Source organism: Bos javanicus, chromosome 2 (assembly GCF_032452875.1).
Source record: "Bos javanicus breed banteng chromosome 2, ARS-OSU_banteng_1.0, whole genome shotgun sequence".
In the NCBI taxonomy this organism is placed as follows: Eukaryota; Metazoa; Chordata; class Mammalia; order Artiodactyla; family Bovidae; genus Bos; species Bos javanicus.
This window is the reverse complement of record NC_083869.1, coordinates 52,081,984-52,098,594: the sequence shown is the minus strand read 5'-3', so window position 1 is coordinate 52,098,594 and position 16,611 is coordinate 52,081,984. Positions and strand designations below refer to the sequence as shown.

Below are 16,611 nucleotides of genomic sequence, written 5' to 3'. Positions count from 1 at the left end.
AAATGATGAGACTGAAAGTGTCTAGTTTAGTGCCTGATGAAGGCCAGGTGCTGAAAAATGTTCCCTTCCCTTCACTTTGCACACCTGAAGATGTTTGTTTCTTGTGTCCAAGGGTAGGAAGAATGTTTCCCTGTTGATAGGAGGCCATGTGTGCCATATCTCCTAAGTTGTATCCTGGAAGTCTAATGACAGTTGGAAAACCTTTAACTGGGATTTTACTAGGCAGTGGCACCCCACTCCAGTACTCTTGCCTGGAAAATCCCATGGACAGAGGGCCTGGTAGGCTGTAGTCCATGGGGTTGCTAAGAGTCAGACACGACTGAGAGACTTCACTTTCACTTTTCACTTTCATGCATTGGAGAAGAAAATGGCAACCCACTCCAGTGTTCTTGCCTGGAGAATCCTAGGGACGGAGGAGCCTGGTGGGCTGCTATCTATGGGGTCACACAGAGTCAGACATGACTGAAGCGACTTAGCAGTAGCAGCAGTTGGCCTTTTACCTCCTGTATGACATAGGGCTTTTCCATTGTGCACTGTCTGCTTAGTCGAGTGTCCTACTCTTTGTGACACCATGGACTGTAGCCTGCCTGTCCATGTGATTCTCCAGGCAAGAATACTGGAGTGGGTTGCCATGCCCTCCTTTAAGGGATCTTCCCAACCCAGGGATCAAACCCAGGTCTCCCACATTCCAAGCAGATTCTTTACCATCAGAGCCACTAGGGAAGCCCAAGAATACTGGAGTGGGTAGCCTATCCCTTCTCCAGGGGATCTTCCCACCCAAGGAATCAGACCAGTGTCTCCCACATTGCAGGTGGATTCTTTACCAGCTGAGCTACTGTAATCAGTGACTGATGACCATCCCTCTAAGGAAATTCAAATCATTAAACCAAATAATTAAAGGGGAAATACATGAAGGCATACTGTTAAATCAGATAAACACTTCCAGTTCCTTTATTAATCGCCATTCTCTTGAGCTCCTTAGGCTCTCCACATTGACAGAATAAGTTCTAGAAGTTGATGGATGAATAATTTGATGAAGTGCACAGCATAGTGCCTGGCACATAGGATATTTTTTTTCAGTAAATAAAAGTGGATGATTGCATGCTAAACGCACATTAACTAATGAACAAGGCACAAAAACTTTTTTTCTTATCCTGGGCTAGTCTATCTAAGAACACTCTTGGTGGTAGTGGACAGTGTGCTTCTCATTTAAATGAGTGACATGTGGATGTTGTTATGATCATCACTTATCAGTATCAGTTTACTATTAGTATGTATAACTTGGTCTTCAGGGCAGACTCTATTCCAGTTTTCTGTAATTGTACAGTAAATTAGACTTGCCACCCTTAACATGGGAGTTTCACAGAAGTCATCAACTAGTCACCAAAGAACTTATTCTGAAATCCACTGTAATAGCTATTTGTTTTAGGATTGACTCTTAGCTATTTGAATATGTGTTTCACTTTGTTTTCATTATAAATGTATTACACATATTGCTAGGTCAACATTAAAATCATCTACAACAAACCAAGATAATTTAGCACTCTGACACACAATGGTTTAAAATGGATGTGCTCTGAATTTCTAGTTCCAGATTTAAGATGGTCAACTGAAGTTCTGTTGACTCCCTCTTTGTAAACCAGGCATAGTGTTTTATTCCTGCAGAGGAGGCTGTGACCATCAATTAGGTATTTGTTGTAAAGGGCTTTGATAGCTTGAAAGAATGACCTTTCATAAAACAGGATACATTGTATTTATCCTTACAGTATTTTCTTGATTCTAATTATAACTCTTTTTTGTCCAACCATAGAAAGAGAATGGAAAAGGGAAAATGTGAGTACAGAGAAATTGGCACTGATTTCCATCACAAAAAGAGACTCTACAAAGCTCTGGAGGAAAGTTACACCACCGCATAGGCTGATGTTGGGTGAGTCTCCTGTTAAATTTAAATATTGCCTTGAAGTAAGACAGCAGGGACTATTTCGGAGCACCTACTTCAGACTAAAAAAAAAAAAATCAGTAGTTGGTATGTGTTATTTTATATTTGTAAACTTAAAAATTCATAGGGTGTGACAATTAGAGGAGGCTTTATAGAGTTACTTTAACCTAATCTTTTCATAGATAAGGAAATAGAGATTCAAAAAGTGTTTATAAACTCTCCCTAAGCTCACAGTGAACTGTTCACCTGATCACAGTTCCATGGTTTTTAATTTACCTGTGCCTGGGTTGTAGGATACTATAAGCATTATTTTCTTTCTTTCTTTTTTTTTACAGTTAAATAAAAAGTTTAATAGGGTAAGCACTATACTAGACACTGTAAAAGAACATTTTAGGAATTAAATAATCTTAAAAATATTACATTTCCCCTCTTCATCTGATGGTCTTGTATGTGAATGCTCTTTATTTTTTTTCATTTTTTAAAAAAATTTATTGGACTATAGTTGGTATACAATTTTGTGTTACTTTCTGCTGTACAGCAAATCAAATCAGTTATACATGTATACATACCCACTCTTTTTTAGGTTCTTCTCCCATATAGGTCATCATTGTAATTAGCCTCCAATTAAAATATAAGCATTATTTTAAAAAAACTTCATAATATCAAGAGGAATCCAAGTAAACCAAACTGAGACTCTGCAGTCTATTTCACCGTGGCCCGTGAACATGACTTGTTGGATCAAAGCTTCTCCAAGTGAATTTCGTTCTGTGTTATCAGTTCCTTGGGACCCTGTCTCTGTTAGTGTTCTGGGGTTTCAGAAATGAACTTGGTTAACTTAAAAACAAGTAAAGAAAAGAAATAGATATGTAAATAAGGTAAGGATGTTATTGGAAAGGTATGATGTAGCCCATAGGAGAAAAGAAGAGGCTGAAGAACGATGGTTCAGAAAGCTCTAGACCAGCATAGCTGCAGATTTCTAGTAGCAGCACCTCATGGAGAGTCTGCTTACTCCCCGGGCATAGGCAGAGAAGCTTCCAGTTGTCCTACATCTTGTCATGCCAAGAAAACTTCATATCTCAGGGCCGGAGGATCTGCCTAGTCTAGCTTGGGTAAAGAGCCTGCATCGTGTCTGGGCATGCTGTGGTGGGGTAGGGACTAGTGAGACATTCTGATGGAAAGATTAGTAAGACCAAATGCATAGGCAAAGGAAAGCTCCCAAAGGGGAAAAAAAGAAAACGAACTGTTGTTACCAAAAGAGGGAGGCATGGGTTCAGGGCCACAGAAACATGCATATGTCCTGGAATCCATTTCATTACCATAGATAGGAAAGAATGCTCTGTGTACAAATTTTTACTTTGTAAAATGATAAAAATATTTCAGATGTTGTTGTTCAGGCTTAGTTGATACTTTTCATTTGTTCATTTCTCTGATTCCAATTATATTTAGACTGGTATCCCATTCAAGTCAACTAGAGAAAATATAATTATAGTAAGAGTTTTATTCAGCTTGGTTATAAGTATTCACTTGTTCAATTCATTTATTCAATGTATATTTATAATAGACTTTGAAAATATAAGATTTAATTTCTGTTGCTGAGTTGGCAAGAGGGAGAAGCAGAGATTTTCTTTTTATTAAAATAAATTGCACAACAGACTGAACTAGTGGCTTTTAAGTAGTGCTCTACAGTGGCTCTGAGTCTCTGGTGGCCTTTGTCGGGTGGTGGGTAGAGAGCCAACTGTTTGGGCTTCAGTTCCTCAATGCCTTCACCTCTCCCCATCTGCTGTTCCCTATTTCTCACCCAGTCCTCTCCACTTACTTCAACCAGAAGAGTTTCAATGTTTGTTGGCTATCTGAACAAGATTTCTTTTAATGAAAAAAATGTTTGAAAATTACTAAACTATGTTACCATATTAATTGTTAGCATAGTTATTAGATTTATTAAACAAGTAACTTCCTAGTCCTATCTAAGTATGGAAAACTCATCCTCATAAATAAAAAGCAAGCAAAACATTTTTAACCTATCTGTGAATGAGGCTTTATACTGTACCCTTTGAAGGAATAATAAAATTAAAAAAGCCAGCTTATTAGCTTAATTTAGTTGGGAAGACTAGGCAAACATAAAATAATGAAAGTTCAACAGAAATGTTTCAGCAGATAGGTTCAATAATCATAAACTGGATCACATCATCTCCATCCAGAGGGAATTACAAGGGAGAGAAGGACTTCTCGATGATGTCATATTCTGTTCAGGTTTAAAGTTTTTTGAGTCTAAAGGATTTGAAATGTATCAGAATATACTTTTGTTATGGATTATTTCTGCATGTCCAGGTTATCTAAATTCCTAAATATCTTTTGGATTTTGGGACAAATATAAAAACAATATTTAAACTAATCTCATATGCTCTTTCTTTGGTCTGAGTTTTCTAGGTCTGAAAAGCAAAATCACAGTTTTATTTTGTATATGGAGGTGAAATGTTTTTATTTGGACTGTTAATAAGAAACAATGTTAAATTAACAAAATCAAAATTTCATAGAAAATTGGAGTTCTTGTAGCTACTGATTTTACTGAGTTTGATCTCTGTCTCTAACGCCGGGTGAAGTCTGACTCTATGGTTTTCCATTATGTCTGTGTTTAAAAGCTTTGTTCTGTCCATCCTTCATTTAATATATTCCTAAAGCCATTTTCCAGTGAAATCCCACCCAGTGAATTGACTCACATCAGAAGAATTCCAGAAATAAGAACAATCATGCCCTTTCTGTCCTTGATGTAATGGTGTTTTTCAGCATACTTTAATAGTCATGAGCCATATTTTGGCAGGCAACTGAAATAACCCTAGTTATCTGATTGCATTACTGACCACTACCTTCCAAGGGGCACCTCAGGGGAAGAGAACTTATTTTAGGAACATTCTTTATTTTTTAACTTGAGGATGTTATCTGTTAACAAAATACTAGATTAAAAGTCATGAGAACTTTTTTTAGAGTGTATCTAAGGAATACAACAACACATATTTAACACACCAAGTTCTAAACATATGGATCCCTTAAAACAGACTGGTATAAACATTTTGATAACTCCTGGAGCTTGTCCTTTTAAGATAGTTTTAAATCGTGGGATTATTAAAATGTTTACCATCTAAAGTGGCAACATTGTCTTTAAGATTTAAGTTTATAATTTTACACCTTACTTTTATGTGAATATTTTTTCTAGGAATTATTCTTTCCTAAAAATTGAGCTAAAATTCTTAATTTCGTTTTCTTTGTTTCATACTAAATATAGTTTGGTAACGCTCTCATTTTCTTTATTTTGAGTATTTTGAAGTTCTCTCTAGGATCTCTTTTTTAAATCTAGAATTTCCTTCTAGGCAATATGAAACAGTGAATATCTTAGGTTTTAAGGCAGCTCTGTACAGTTGGCTTAGTTTTTCTTCTCAGGTAAAAACCGTCTTTCTCTTGATCTGGCAGTTTGATAAGCTTCACATTTGGTTGGGCCTGAGGTGGGTTTGTACAGAAGCAGACTATTTTAGTTAAAATAATCAGTGTACTCTGTTCTACCTGGCTGTCTGGGAGAAGTGCCAAGAGAATTCCCAGTATTTCGTTCAGAGGCAGAGTCTATGGAACTGCCAGGTGTTTTGAAGGCCAATTTGTGCCATGTTTCCAGTGCTTTCTTCATTTATCAGGAAATCAACTCTAGCCTTCTGACTTCATACTTTGCACTAGTTTTACTTTAAAAAGTATCTTTTCTAGAAGGATTTTTTCCTCAAGGGAAAGAAGCCTTTATATTATACTGATGGTTTAATTACAATTGACTAAAACTGAAACTGTAAATATCCTCACTTTTTTTGTCAGAATCTAAGCCAAAGTCACGTATATATTTTATTAGCAATAAGAAAATGAAATATTTGTCTTAGAGGGAGGCAGTGAGGATCTGGCCAAGAATTAAAAAATAGTAATCATCTGAATAATAATTGCCATCAAGAATGCTGAATTACCTGAAAATAATCCTTTGTCTCAACCAAAAGTAAACTATAAGCTTATTCATGGTGGATCATATTCAACTGTTTTGAATGGAGCCTGAGTGTAGAAAATTCTGAGTCAAATCTCACACTGTCCCTGTCATGCCCTAAGATACTGAAATAGTTATTTCATCTTTTAAAAACTTCAGTTTCTTCATCTATAACATATTATAATGATATGTACTTCATAGATTAAAGTGCTCAGCACAATACCTGATTTAAATCAGAGTTCATTAAATGCCAGCTCTTACTATGACGACATTCATTATCATCTAAATGTACTTCACTGTCACAAAATCCTCTGTCATAATAATGTTCTGTCTATCAATATCAGTTACGAACATGGTGGTAAGTGCAAACTGAATGTTTTGATATATTATAAGTTACCTATAAAATCACTTCTAATTGCACAATCAGAAGTTTCTATGATCCAAATGTTTGTGTTGCCCCTCAATTTATGTTAAAATTTTAAGGCCCAGTGTGAGGGTTTCAAGGAGGTGGGGCCTTTGGGACGTGATTAGATCATGGGAGTGGGATTAGTGCTCTCATAAAAAAGGCCCGTGGAGCTCTTCAGTCCCTTCTGCTCTGGGACTATACAAAGAGAAGTCTGGTTTCCGCAGTGTAGTGGTTATCACATTCTCCTCACAAAGAGAAGTCTGTGACCTGGAAGAGGTCCTTCAACCTTCCATCATGTCACCCTGATCTGAGACTTCTAGCCTCCAGAACTCAGTTGTTTATAAGCCAACTAGTCTATGACATTTTTGTGGCAGCAGCTTAAATGCACTAAGACAGAAGTATCACCATTAACATACTTGCAAATTTCATTTCCATTTTTTTCTGGCTATATTATGTGTTTATTTTATGAAAAGTGGGCCTTATAGTGTGTACCAGCTTTTAGTTTTCAGTGTTGTGTTGTGTGAATGGTTTCTATAGAGAATCTTCAAAAATCAAAATTTAAAGTGACTATATAGTATGGCAACCCACTCCAGTACTCTTACCTGGAATACCCCATGGATGGAGGAGCCTGGTAGGCTACAGTCTGTGGGGTTGCAAAGAGTTGGAAATAACTGAGTGACTTCACTTTCTAGTGCTGCACTCAATATGCCAGCAAATTTGGAAAACTCAGCAGTGGCCACAGGACTGGAAAAGGTCAGTTTTCATTCCAATCCCAAAGAAAGGCAATGCCAAAGAATGCTCAAGCTACTGCACAATTGCACTCATCTCACATGCTAGTAAAGTAATGCTCAAAATTCTCCAAGCCAGGCTTCAGCAATATGTGAACCGTGAACTTCCTGATGTTCAACCTGGTTTTAGAAAAGGCAGAGGAATCAGAGATCAAATTGCCAACATCTGCTGGATCATTGAAAAAGCAAGAGAGTTCCAGAAAAACATCTATTTCTGCTTTATTGACTATGCCAAAGCCTTTGACTGTGTGGATCACAATAAACTGTGGAAAATTCTGAAAGAGATGGGAATACCAGACCACCTGACCTGCTTCTTGAGAAATTTGTATGCAGGTCAGGAAGCAACAGTTAGAACTGGACATGGAACAACAGACTGGTTCCAAATAGGAAAAGGAGTTCGTCAAGGCTGTATATTGTCACCCTGTTTATTTAACTTATATGCAGAGTATATCATGAGAAATGCTGGACTGGAAGAAACACAAACTGGAATCAAGATTGCCAGGGGAAATATCAATAACCTCAGATATGCAGATGACACCACCCTTATGGCAGAAAGTGAAGAGGAACTCAAAAGCCTCTTGATGAAAGTGAAAGAGGAGAGTGAAAAAGTTGGCTTAAAGCTCAACATTCAGAAAACGAAGATCATGGCATCTGGTCCCACCACTTCATGGGAAATAGATGGGGAAACAGTGGAAACAGTGTCAGACTTTATTTTTGGGGCTCCAAAATCACTGCAGATGATGATTGCAGCCATGAAATTAAAAGACGCTTACTCCTTGGAAGGAAAGTTATGACCAACCTAGACAGCATATTCAAAAGCAGAGACATTACTTTGCCAACAAAGGTCCGTCTAGTCAAGGCTATGGTTTTTCCTGTGGTCATGTATGGATGTGAGAGTCGGACTGTGAAGAAGGCTGAGCCCGGAAGAATTGATGCTTTTGAACTGTGGTGTTGGAGAAGACTCTTGAGAGTCCCTAGGACTGCACAAGGAGATCCAACCGGTCCATTCTGAAGGAGATTAGCCCTGAGATTTCTTTGGAAGGAATGATGCTGAAGCTGAAACTCCAGTACTTTGGCCACCTCATGCGAAGAGTTGACTCGTTGGAAAAGACTCTGATGCTGAGAGGGATTGGGGGCAAGAGGAGAAGGGGACGACAGAGGATGAGATGGCTGGATGGTATCACTGACTCGATGGATGTGAGTCTCAGTGAACTCCCGGAGTTGGTGATAGACAGGGAGGCCTCGCGTGCTGCGGTTCATGGGGTCGCAAATAGTCGGACACGACTGAGTGACTGATCTGATCTGATCTGATTATACTATACAGGATAATAAGAATGTTACTTATTTAAATATTCCCCCATGGTTGAATATTTAGGTTGTTTGCAATTTTTAATTCATTATAAGTAACATTTCCATAAATATCCTTTTACCTATATATTCAAAAGTATAATAAATGCATTCAAATATATGAATATTTTAAAGGAATTTCATAAATTATAAATGCTTTCCTGAAAATTTGTAGCAATTTACCTGCCTGTCAGTATTGCCTCATAGATTTGTGAGCCCCAAATCAAGAGTTCTTTTTTCATTTTGACTTGTTACTCCTACATAATAAATAGTCAAATTCTCACTAATTTTCCTCATAGTTAACACACATACATAATCTGTCTTAGCTTATTATGACATTTAACTACATATTTTGAATCACATTAAAGTTTCAGTAGTTATAATTCATTTCTGAAGGACTTTTAAGTGGCAACAGAAAAAGAAAGGGATTAAAGAGAATTATACTGTTGGACATAAGAACTATATGGATTTAAAAATGGCTAATCATTACAAAGAATAGAGAAGCCAGGCTAAAGTTATTTGTATTTTCTGCCCTCATTTCAAAGGTGAAAGACAACCAGAAGGAGAGACTGGATCATTGGTATTTATCCAACTACTTGATCCTTCATGTGGGTTATATCTTCTCTGCATCATTATTCACAATTATCTTTTCAGCCAAAGAATGTTTACTGGATGTCAGGTTTAATGCACATGTGGCCAGTGGAATTTATGTGAGAGGAGCACATTACACATGTGGCCTGAGTCTAGGGTTCATTCACTCATTCTTTAAATATTTATTGAGGACCAACTGGGTGCTGGGCCCCATTCTAAGCACATCAGTTAGAATAGATGAAAACCCTTACCCTCTGGGAACTTGTATTTTGGTAGGGAAAGACAATAATATTCAATAACATAAGAAATCCATTTTATAACACATTTGGAAGTAATTAGTGCAACAGAAAAAAAAAAAGGCAGCAAAGGGGAAAAGCTGGGATGGCAATGGAGGTTTTTTTAATGGGTAGTTAGGAAAGGCTTCCCTGACAAGATGACTTTTGAGCCAAACTTGAAGGGGGTGTAGATGCCTGGGGCAAATATTTTCCAGTGTGTCTGCCCCTGGGAATTCAGGCATGTCTGGTCTGTTGGGAGCCTGGCTCCACAGAAGTCTTTGTGAAGAGAGTTCAAGAAATCTGAGAGAGAACAGAACAGAGCTTAAATGAAGAACTCTCTATTCATCCATCCATGAGCAACTGAAGATGAGAAGAACAACTGTACATGGTGGTTCATGTTGAAATCTTGTCTGGATGTGTCTTGAAAGAACTTTGCCGCCCAAGCAATGTTGAGTTAGCATGGAGTAGGACACAATAGGAGAGGCCCTGCCTCCTCTTCTCCATGGACAGAGCAGAAAGGATTATGCTGCTTAGGGGGCAAGGTGAGAAGCAGCAGTGGCCATCATGCTATCAGACCCCCTCAGGGAACTTGGCCCCTAGAACCTGTTCTGTGAATATTAGTGGGGCTTGTTGTGTCTCTTGGGCTAAAGATCACCACTAGTAAAGAACTACGGTTCTTCTCCAAGAGAGTTGGTAGAGCTAAATGGTCGGGGTGTCAAGAATCTTAAATTAAGACAGAGCATGGCTGAAACATGATAGATCTTGAAGGAATAGAGCACATGGGAGACATCCCTTGGGGATTCCCAGAAATAACATGTGTGTTCCTGTGGTGTTGGTACTTTATAGGAGGTCTGTCAGAGTAGATTATTTATGCAATTTATTTTAATCTAATTGTCTGTACAGGCAAACATCAGATAATTTCTTGGCATTGTTTCAGTACTGAACTAAAGTTTTGGCATAAATAATTTCTATTAATTTTTTCACTCTTTATCCCAATAATACTGAAGACCAGCTCATCAAGCAAGCAACAGGAAAGATAAACTGTAAAAGCCAGTACTAATTTCTAGCAGAGAAGTGTGACCAATACCACCAATCTGAATTTAGCAAATTTACCCAGAAAAACTGAGTGTGAATTACCACAATTCTTACATACTGTTATTTTTACCTGGTCATTTCAAGGTGAGGTCAGCATCAGAGACTTAGGTCTGAGATGAAGGATTTTATTATTCACAGCTCATCAAAGCATAAGTATCAGCATATTTGGTGCCCTAAAGCCCCCATTCTTACTGAGTGACCTAAGAGAGCCAGGTGATAATTGCTTACTTAGTTAAATTGTAACAGGACAGAAATCTTTAAGGAGTTCTTAGGGATCCTGAGCACTTAGGGAACCTGAAAGTTTCACACTGGGCAACCAGCTTGCTGGCCCACTGCTCAAAGAGGGATGATATTGTTTCTAGCTCCCTTGTTCCCTGTACACATATCCTTGCACAGATAGTCTGAAACAAAAGAAGTCAGTGCTTCTGCTGACTAAAAGAAATGCAGAAATGAGACCTATGGAAAATTGTCTCCAACAACATTCACCATTGGTTTTAAGGAAATAACCCAAGAAGTGAACAACAAACCTAACACCTGCTTTTTGAGATTATGTCTTGCCTGGAAGAAACTCTGCCACAAGTAATAAACTCACAAAATGCCGTGACCTTTGGACTGCTAGCCGCATCTTCTGGAGCAGTGTGGCCTTTTCTTTTGTGCTGTTGAGGGAAAGCACCTGTGGAAACTGTGGACTGTGTCTCCAGTGTCCGCCACTGTTACTGTATGTGAATACCTTGTCAAGAGTGTTCCCTTGCTTGTTATTTTCTTTCGTATATTTCATCTCCTGTTCTGCAGGACCGATCGCACTTGGTCATAAATGGGGAGATCTAGCCATTGGGTTACCTAATGTCCTGGGGTAGAATCTGAGATGAAGAAGAGATTGTTGGAAAGGAAGTCTGACACAGTAGCCAAATCATAAACCGTAACTTAACTCCATTAAGTCCTATTTTCTTATTGAATAGGCAATGAAATTGTATTACCTGTCTCTCCAATGGAAAGGAAAATCAATATGTGCTGTTTCTCCATATAATAAATGTCCTTCTCTCTCCTCCCTGCTTTTGCCACCCACAACATTTTATATTAGCATGAAAAGAAACATTGGAAAGTGTGGGATGGGCCTGGATCTTCAGAAGGTGATTTCTCATGCCAGTTAGTGAATATAGTTTTTAAAACAGTATTTGTCATTATGGCTAAAAAGAGTATATAATCAGGATAGAGTAAAGCAGCAAAAAAAGAACAAAAATTCTTCTACTACCTCCTAAGATTTCTGAGAATTGCAATCAAGTGTATATTGTATAATAGAAAAAGTGCTAGGCTTGGAATTCACTTAATCTTGAAAATTAGCTTTGTGATCTTGATTAAGATCAGTTAACATTATCTGACTCTCATATATTGAGTTTTCAAATGGGGAGAATAATCTTTGTTCTGTTCTCCTCACAGATTCATAGTGTTTATTAAAATCAACAAATATATATTCTATATAGTATTATGTACTATATGAAAGTGTTTTGGTAATCAATCCTTATATAATTATAAAATAGTATGGCAATATTTAAAGTAAAGTAGAATTTTTTTCATAATATTGACATTGAGGAACAGGATTAATATTTCCTTAAGTTTCAGTTTTTTGCAACACTGGGGCCATAATACTACTGATAAAAAAACAAAATCTCTGCAAGAATCAGTGAAATTCTAGAATTAATCAAGGCAATCTAAGCAACAACTTTCTAACATTGTTCTCACTTTTCAGTAACACATTTTTCTTAGTTTCACAATCCCCAAATATAACTAAGTGGTAACCAAATAGTTTATTCAAATTTCCTGGAGTGTCCTCTACACTCTTTATCTCAACCTTCTGTGATATCACTCTCTCAATTTACAACTCTAATAACATAACGTCACATCATAATCCTAATGTTTTCTGTTTTTGACAATTGGGAAGTTTTAATAAGAACCAAAAACATACTTGGGATAGGTAGTAGAAAAGAATTTTGTCTTTACATGTGATTGGAGCAATTCATGGAAACAGACCTACAAAGAAACTTACAATCTGCTTTTGTTATAAATTTCAAGGGCTTCCCAAGCGGTGCTAATGGTAAAGAATCCACCTGCCAATGCAGGAGATGCAACAGATGTGGGTTCAATCCCTAGGTCAGGAAGATCCCCTGGAGCAGAAAATAGCAACCCACTCCAGTATTCTTGCCTGGAAAATTCCATGGGCAGAGGAGCCTGGAGGACTACGGTCTATGGGGTTGCAGAGAGTCAGACACAAGCACTGAGCGTACATACATGAATATCAGAATAAACGTGGGTCCACAATGATTCCAGAGATTTTAGCCACCAATTCTGGGAACTGATTCACTTACCACTACTCATTCACCACTAACTTCTGTAAGTTCTCATCTTGAAACTAGTCATAGTTGAGACAGAAATATTTCTAGGATCAAAACTGAAAGCAGGTAGATGCTGTGGTTGTGTAGCTAAGAATATCAAATTTTTCTGAACTGGATACATGCTGAGGTTACTGAGATTTGGTTCATTGAACAACTGGGTGACTATACATATATATATATATATATGTATAGAACATATCATAGTTCAGACATGACTGCACACTTGGGATTTCTTTTAGCAACTGAATAGGTGTTATGTATGATATATGTATGTGTATATATGTGTTTGTGTTTGTAGGAGAGCTACTCAGCAGGGTTAATATAAGACTCAGGTGTCAGTTCTTTCCTTGAATACCAAGAACCAGTGGTCTCACTGGAATGGTATTAGGCAAATTGGTGTCAACAAAAGAGAATGATATAGAAGGTACACGAAAGCTAAGTGGAGGATTAGGTTGAATCCTATTTCCTGGATAAACTTCTGTTAGTAAAAAGCATTCTGACATATTTTCTTGCTAGTACCCAACTTGGACAGATCTGAATCATTCTTTTAAACATTATTTAATGTCAAGACTTAGTATTCTTGAGGTCACCAACTTTCTTGAACAATGGAAACTCATGATGGTGTATGTGAATGATGTAAATTGGTGGTTCTCAAATTCTACCATGCATCAGAGTCATCTGGAGAATCTTTAAAGGGCAAGTTCCAAGATTTTCTGTTCAGGACTTCAGGGGCAGAGCCTGAGAATTTGCAATTTTAACAAGTTCCCAGGTAATGTAACTATTGCTGGCTGGGGTGAGCACACTGCGTGATCCACTGGAGCCACTCTATTTCCATGCATGTGCTTTACAATTGTCCAATCAAATGATGTGTTCAAATCACCATGTATGAGTTCCTTCCTCACCACCCTCCACCTCCAGAATAATGAATGGGTGTGCCGTCAAGTAAAGCTCTTGTCAGTGATCAGTGGAGAATCATGGAAATTAAGTCCATGCCCAGAGGAGCTACTCTTTATTAGAGGAATTAGCTGGCTTATTTTAAAACAAGCCACATTCCACGGCCTGTGGTAGAGATTGTGAACTACAACATCCTTTAATGACAAAAATGATAGTAACTCACCAGCTTATCTTCACTTTTAAGTCTATTGTATGGCATGAGATGGACTCAGAAAAGGAATTAAGAAGCATCAGAAGGGAAGGCCCTGAAGGGAAGGCCACACAACTGGAGCATATTGCCTCTTTTTCTGCAATATACCCAAGAAGTTTTCATTCAATCATTTACTTATCCACCTACATATCAAGCAGTTATTGGGTGCTTGCCACATACCAGGAATTGACCCAGATGCAGGGATTACAACTGGTAAAATATAGACACAGTTTCTGCTTTTGTGGGGCTAACATCTTAGTGTGGGTGGGAGGAAGTTGAAGAGAGAGAGTGAAAGAGAGAGACAGAGAGGGAGAAAGAGAGGAGAGGGGAGGAAGAAAGAGCACGGACAAATAAAAAGTAATCCAGAAAAAAAATCACAGAGCAATGAGTAAAATGGAGAGAAATAAAACATTGACTTGAGATCAAGTGACAGGTCACAGAGTGTCTATTTTGGATTGGATGGTCAGGAAGGTCATTCTGAGATGACATTTAAGCTGTGACTTGAATGACAAGCTATGTGAAAGATCAAGGGCTAAGAGCCTTCCAAGCAAGGAGCAACTAGTGCAAAAATCTCAAGGTGGGAGTGAGCTTGGCAAGTTTACAGAACGGAAGATCAGCATGGCTAGAGCATCATGGACCAGAAAGTGAGAGATACCAAATGAGGTTAAAGAACAGGCTATTTGAGAATTACTGATGTCATTTGATTTTAGGTGTGATGAAAAAAGCCTTGGCTGGTATTATTCTGGTGTGATTGATATAAGGATGCAGTGGACAGAATATCCTCCAGAACCGGGAACAAAGTAGAAAACTGGAGACTTGTTGGGAATCCATAGTATTATGGGGAAATAATAGTATTATGGTGGGAAAGATGATGGTGGCACTGGCCAGGTAGCATGTCAGATTCTTAGAAAATCTGATCAATTAAGTGTTGCTGACTTTTTTAATATGAGTATGGGGATGTGCATTAGGGAACAAGATCTATATACAAGATCCTTGTTATTCAACAATGTGATTCGAGAACTAGTAGCATCACATCATTTGAAACTTGTTATAAATGCAGAATCATAGGCTATAACTCAGACCTGCTGAATTAGAAGACCCCTCAGGTGACTCATATACACATTAAAGCTTAAGAAGCCTTGTGCTAGATTACTATCTTGATCTCCAGGGAGAACAGTGCTACTTACGGAGACAGAACCCTGAGGCAGGAGTCAGTTGGGGTGAAGGGATGGAATCAAAGTTTCTCTTTCATGTGTGTGAATTTTGAAACATTTATATGACATACAAGTGGAGGCCTCAAGTAACAGTTGGTTACATGTGTCTGGATTTCTTTGGAATGGCCAGGGTTAGAGATAAAGATGTGGGGTATGTTCGTATCTGCGTGGTGCTCACTATCCAGTGGATGAATGGATGAGCTCACTAGTGAGAGAGTACAGACAGAGGACAAGGCTGAGAAAGAGCTGGATGCTCTAAAGTTTAGAAGTCCGCTAAGAGGACGAGGTAACAAAGGAGACAGGACAGAAGAAAGCCATGAGATCATGATGCCATGGAAGCCAGGAGAAGAAAATGTTTCAAGAAAAAGAGGGCAGTCAACCATGCTGAATGGTGCTGAGAGGCTAAGTCAGAGAACAGGGAAAAGAATGCTGGGTTTGGTGACATGGGTGTCAATGGTGACTTTGGACCAAACTGTTAAAATGGTGGGAATGGATATTTTTGTAAACAGATGAGAGGATCTGAGATAAGTGAGTAGAGACAGTGCTTACAGATAACTTTTTAGACTATCTGGGAAGTAATACAATTTTATTTCATTGGTGTCCGGAAACCAGCAGCACTCTCGGTTTCTCTTGCTGTAGCCGAATTTCTAATGTGTCCTTCCAGATATGTAGAGTGGAAACTATAAAAGGTCCTAATCCTTGTCTTCAAGAAACTCATGTTCTGGGACTTCCCTGATGGTCTGTTGGTTAAGACTCCGCACTTCCACTGCAGGGGGTGTGGGTTCAATCCCTGGTCAACGAAATAAGATCCTGCGAGCCATTCAGTGAGGCCAAGAAATTAAAAGATAAAAGCAAAAACAAAAAAAATCTCATAATCTAGTGATAAATAGAAGCACATAAGTAATTCAGTGCTCTGATAACTCAGAATTATTAGGATTTATGGGCTGTGTTGGTAGCTCAGATGGTCAAGAATCTGCCTGCAATGCAGAAGACTTGGGGTTGATTCCTGGGCTGGGAAGATCCCCTGGAGAAGGAAATGTCAACCCACTCTAGTATTCTTGCCTGGGAAATCCCATGGACAGAGGAGCCTGGCAGGCTAAATTTCATGGGGTTGCAAAGAGTTGGACATGACTGAGCAACTAACACACAATAAACTGGGAAGAGAGTTATTATTTTTGCTTGCATTCTGCTAGACATATTGCAGATCTTATCTTATTTAATCCTCACTATATTCCTTTGAGGTTATCCTAATTTTATCGTTGGGGAAATGAAAATTCAAAAGTACTCAGGACTTATTTTTGTATAACTAGTCAATGGTGAGGCTAAAATTTGAACTCAGGTCTGCTGACCCCAGGGCTATATTCTTTGCAACAACATGTTCAACTTTTCACTGTGGATAAGAGAAGAAGTAAAAAT

General features: G+C 38.3%; 1 long non-coding RNA gene across 1 annotated transcript in view; it reads left to right on the top strand.

Moving 5' to 3' along the window:
- LOC133260318 (uncharacterized) overlaps nt 1-16,611 on the top strand; it is a 367,758-nt gene that overhangs the window by 7,391 nt on the left and 343,756 nt on the right. The window contains exon 2 of the long non-coding RNA XR_009740752.1: nt 1,811-1,927. This is a non-coding gene — a long non-coding RNA (uncharacterized LOC133260318). The remainder of the gene's footprint in view (nt 1-1,810; nt 1,928-16,611) is intronic.